Source organism: Schistocerca serialis, chromosome 2 (genome assembly GCF_023864345.2).
Source record: "Schistocerca serialis cubense isolate TAMUIC-IGC-003099 chromosome 2, iqSchSeri2.2, whole genome shotgun sequence".
Taxonomy (NCBI): Eukaryota; Metazoa; Arthropoda; class Insecta; order Orthoptera; family Acrididae; genus Schistocerca; species Schistocerca serialis.
Window position 1 is genome coordinate 547,053,848 of NC_064639.1, and position 6,000 is coordinate 547,059,847.

Sequence of the window (6,000 nt, forward strand, 5' to 3'; positions counted from 1 at the left end):
CAGCGGACAGTGTCGATAGAGATGGGGTCTTGAAGATGACTATTGAGCTCTGCGATCACTTTAGCTGCTGTAGTTATGTGTTGTTTTGACACAATTCGTGTTAGCATACGTCGATCTCTTGGGCATCTCTACGAGACATGGGGCACAAAAAAATGGCTCCTGAGGATTTTGAGGAGTTACACACCACTCAATGCCCACACAATTCTCTATCATTACTCCACACCTCACGTGACTGACTGTTTCTCATGCTCAAGTGTTTGGTGGAGGTCGAGTGTACAAAAGCATTATTTGCGAATTGCGGTAGTGCTGGAGGATGTCCAGAAGAATGGTGTAACAGCGTCTTTCGAACTTTACCGATACAAATTTTGAGTTGTATTCGTTAACACCGCGAAGAGTGTTTCCAGCAAACGAGAGATGCAGTTTTTGGGATATGTAGTCGCATCAGCCAGTCTCTCACTGCTTCCTGGATGTGTGGGTGCATTGTAGGGTATACCTCTACCGACAAACTACAGAGGATTTGCAGATTTTTGGGAAAGTTAAATTATTACCAGTGACGCATTCCAGGATTGGCAGGTCAACAGGAAATACTTACTGCACTGCTCTCTGGCAAGCATATGACCTTGGACTTCCATGATGTTAGCGGCATTTCATAAAGTCAAGCAATGTTTGGCACAGGTAGCACAGTTGGCTCACTATTACAAATCCAAACAACAAAAACAGATCTCCGATGGTGCCATGCCATGCCATGATATGATGTGAAGTGAAAGACAGTGTGAATTGGCTTAACGTTCCTTTGAGAGTATGCTGGTATAGCCCCATACTTAGCTGTCATATGCAACTGCTCACTTGACGAAAGATGCATACTAAAAGAGTGGGAAGTTGTATAGGTCATGCAGATACCCAAGAAAGGAAGCAGGAGTAATCAGTTAAATTACAGACTCATGCTATTTACATCGATCTTCAATGGGATTTTGGGAAATATACTGCATTTGAATATCATGAAGCACATCGATGGTAAGTGCCCATTGAGACAGAATCAGTGTGCATTCAGAAAATATCGTCCTTTCGAAACAGAACTAGCTCTTTATTCGCAATAAGTAATGATTGTCACCAGGGGATCTCAAATTGATTTCATATATCTATATTTCCAGAAGAGTTAAGGCACCATTTGTCATAAGAGACTTAGTCCCCCCGGAGAGGTCACAGTAGATAGTAATCAAGAGAATATCATTGAGTAATTCAGAAGTGATATCTGGCGTTCCCCCTCTGCTGTTCCTTTATTATATAAACGATTTAAGAGACAATCTGAGCAGCCCTCTTAGAATGTTTGCAGATTCTGCTGTTATTTACTTTCTACTAAAATCAACAGAAGAACAAAATGATTTAGACACAATATCTGAATGGTGTGAAAAGCGACAAGTGCCTCTCAAAAACGAAAAACCAGTACAAAAAGAAATATGTTAAATTTCGGTTACATAATAAGTCACACAAATTTAATGACTGTCAGTTCAACTAGATACTCAGGAATTACGAGCAACTTAAATTGGAACGATCACATAGATCATGTTGTGTGGGAGGCAAACCAAAGGCTAAATTTTATTAGCAGAACAGTTAGAAGATGCAACAGGTCTACTACATTCAAGAAGTTTAATGTAGGCAGCCTCTGCCTTCACTAAACTTGTTCATGCTCTGCTGGATTACTGCTGTGCGTTATGTTATCCTTACCAGATAGGATTGACAAACACATCGAAATAGTTCAAGAGCAGCTCGTTATGTATTATCGCGAAATTAGGGGATTACCATGGATATGATAAGCGAGTTGGGAGAGGGGGCAGTCATTGAAACAAAGGTGTTTTCAATTGCTGCAAAACCTTTTTACGAAATTTCAATCACCAAATTTATCCTCTGAATGTGAAAACATTTCATTGTTTCCAACCTGCATAAGGAGAAATGATCATAATAATAAAACAAGAGGAATCAGAGCTAGTACAGAAAGATTTTAGTGTTCATTTTTCCCACTCACTGTTAGAGTGTGGAACAGTAGAGAAATAATCTGACGGTGGTTTGAAGAACCCTCTGACAGGCACTTAAGTGTGAATTACAGAGTAATCATGTAAATGTAGATGTAGGAAGCAAGAATGGTATCTGTTCTACTGTATATGTAATTGGCCTTTGAATAGACATGAGATGGCAATGACATTGATTCAGTAAAAAGAAAATTATATAGCACTCTGGTACAAAACTACTATTACTCTGTTGATGAGTTTTTTAATGATGATCTGATCATTTGGTCAGGATAAATATTAATAGTATATGTATTCAGATATTTTATAGTTCCAGTAAATGTTGCATTCCATGTACAAACTATTACAGTTATACGCTTGATTAGTGTCGTGTTCAATAAATCAATGATTTGACATGTATGTTATGAGACAATAAAATTCTGATTCTTTAATTAGCAAGTGCAGAGCCAATGTATATATTCTGTGCAAATCATTGGTATTTGTGTGTGTGAATGATTGAATATGTCTTTGAATCTGTAGCATATCATGTACTGTAGGCTAGCTGAGTGGATTATGTCTGACGTTCACAAATAAAAATAAAGAAACTGAAACAGTAAGATACATGGCTGATGGAAATGTGTAGCCCATGACAGTATTCCTCTTGTAAACTTTAGTACCCACTAATTCATTGTTCAGACTTACTGCCACAATTGTTTATCACAGTGTTTGTGGTGGACTTTTCACCTTGCCACACAATGAACCGTGGTCTGTATCTAGATTTGATTGAAATGAAAGAAAAAGCTGAAAATTGAGATTTCTGCTTTGTTGCAGAAAAAGTTTCTTTGGGGCATGGAATGAAAGGTATGTCCCTCGCTGAGGAAACATTTCGGAACATGTTTTACTCTTTGCATAAAACAATAAAAACCACAGATTTGCTATTTAAGTGCTTTTCGCTATGCAGTATTTCCCAAACGTCCGCTTATGATAGTGTAAAGTTCAGTAACTCACTGTCCATTGCTGAAAGAATGTGCAGTGAATTCTGAGTGCAAATAGCAATTCAAATTTGAGGGAAGTAGAAACTGACAGCCTGAAATTTTCGCTGTTTTACAAAGTACATCCCCAATCATCCCAAGCATCCCCAAAATCTTTCGAAAATATCTCTAGTTGTCAGCTAGGAGTTTCTGAATGGCATCTATCCCCTATGTTCAAGGTGTCAAGAAGATCATGCCCATGTCAGTTTCCTTCTTTAAAAAGTTCACATACCCACAAATGTTTATGAGCAGTTCTGCTACAATTCGGTTGGTGCACTTAAGATTACTGAGTATTGCACACGAAATGTAGCTCAATCACAAAGAGTGCAAAGAAATAATAACTGAATATGTACAAGTTGTATCCGCACTGACGGTGCCACACCAAAGACGTTCCTTCTGTTGTCGATACATCAAAGTATGTAGAGTGTTACACATACTCTCAAACTGCTGTGGCTACATCACGCTTTGCAGAGTTGTGGATCGAAGAACTTCTGCTGTTCGCCACTAGATGGCAGTGGCATCGATTTCAAAGCGGTTGTTGACGAATTCATTATAGTTCAGACCATTTGCTCGAAATATTTTTAAATTATAAACACAAATCTTCCTCACAAAGCAGTCTGCCTATTAATAAAATCCATATCCAGATACCTACAGTATTTCCTGAGATTAGCCCAAATGTACAGAAATACATGAGCAGGGGACGTGAATTTATATATGAAGGGCTTATTTCATCTGCAGATTTTTCAGCGCTCATTTAACTTTAGGACTCTGTATCTCAGAATGAACAAAAATGGACTTGTACCACTATTGAAAAAAGCCCTTCATATGTGGAGAATACGAATGTTCTTATCTTTAACATAACTCCCAACAAATGTACATTCGAGAAGGAACAAATGTTATCATAGTATCATGATATCATTTTACATTTATTAACAGAATACAGCGTTCTATGTTATGACACTGCCACAAAGTACCATGGGAGATGATTTGAAATTTATTAATAAAAGAGTGATGTAGAAGGATATATATTACCTCTCCTAAATGAATTGCAGTGGACTGGGTCCTCATAAAAATATGGCAATAATAATCTTACATATCGTTCTGCATATCTATACATTGTAACAGATAGACATCACAAAAGGCACAAATGGTATTAACAATAATACCCATACTTGCACTGACCTACTAAAACCACCAAAAACGCAGTGCAACAAATTGAGATAAAAAATGTGATGAGATACTGATACACTAAATACAGAACATCTCCTTCTACAGCATTTGATGCGTGAATATATATATATATATATATATATATATATATATATATATATATATATATATATATCTGTGTGTGTGTGTGTCTGTGTGTGTGTGTGTGTGTATGTGTGAAGACTACATGTAGATATATTCATACAGTTCTATGATGCTTAGAATTTTGATGAGAAAAGAGATCTCCTTAAATATATTACAAAAGACAAAAAACGAGTATTTTAAAAATAAACATTTGTGTGAGTGTACATGATTCTCCACCATTATCATACAAAACATTCCACCTCCTCTTCTCTATCTCTCTGATGTTGAGCCTTGTTTATTGTTATTGCCAACGAAACCTTGACTGGTAACTTAAATCGTTCAAAATGATTGGGTGGCTCAAATGGGATCATTGATGTATGGGATATGAAAGACCACTCCTGCTGCTGGATCTGTGAGGATAGTAAACAGTATTTATCATACTTTTACTCCCCAAATAGGTCGGATTACAAAGTTTTGGACAATTTAGATTCTGTAGTAGTATTCTAATCATAAGCCAGTAAACCACAATTATAATGTTCTTGTTTCCTGTTGAAAGACTACAAGGAAGAAAACAAAAAATTATGTAATTATGCTTACACATTTTATTTAAAATTATATATGAGGAGAGAGAATGTATATGGAAGAAACACTCTGTCTATTGTTCAGATACATGGCTATGGTAGTTAAATCTGACTGTGAGAAAGAAAACGAAACTGCATATATTCACAGCACAGCATAGCACAGTATTTTTTTCTCACAGTCAGTTTCAAAAGAAGACCTACACACCATTGAATAAAGAAATATATATCCTGTGTCTATGTCTATGGTGTAAAAATTTGAAGTAAGTCAGTCAAAAAATTTTGGGATTCTTGTCAACAACATTTGTCTATTATACATTATATATGCATTTACATATTATATGTATATATTTAAAAACAGATTCTGTCGATCCAAATGTTTATTAGAGGACCATGTAAAAATTTGAAGTGAAATGCTCAAGAACTTTTAGAGATTTTTTGGTAACATTATTTCCCTTATATCTACATACATATATAGCCTTTGTCCATACAGCTGTTTATTACAATACCGTATTGTGCAAAAAATAATTTGAAGTAAATCTGCCAAGAACTTTTCAAGATTTTTGCTAACAATGTTTCGATTTGGATATATTACTTATACATCATTGTATCCTCTATATATTAAAAATATAAAGCTTCTGTCTTTCCATGCTTTAATTATGGCACCTTTTATATATTATACAGAGCCAGAGAGAGAGAGAGGGAGGGAGAGAGAGAGAGAGAGAGAGAGAGATTTTTGGCAGCAGTTAAACAACGACTTACGGTACAGCTAACAGACAAAGAGGAGTCATATGGAATACCAAGTCTGAAGATAAATTGAATAAAAATTGGAGGTGTCTTGAGCGTCAAGTATTGTTGTTGTTATGGTCTTCAGTCGTCAGACTGGTTTGATGCAGCTCTCCACGCTAGTCTATCCTGTGCAAGCTTCTTCATCTCCCAGTACCTACTGAAACCTACATCCTTCTGAATCTGCTTAGTGTATTCATCTCTTGGTTTCCCTCTACGATTTTTACCCTCCACGCTGCCCTCCAATACTAAATTTGTGATCCCTTGATGCCTCAGAACATGTCCTACGAACCGATCCCTTCTTCTAGT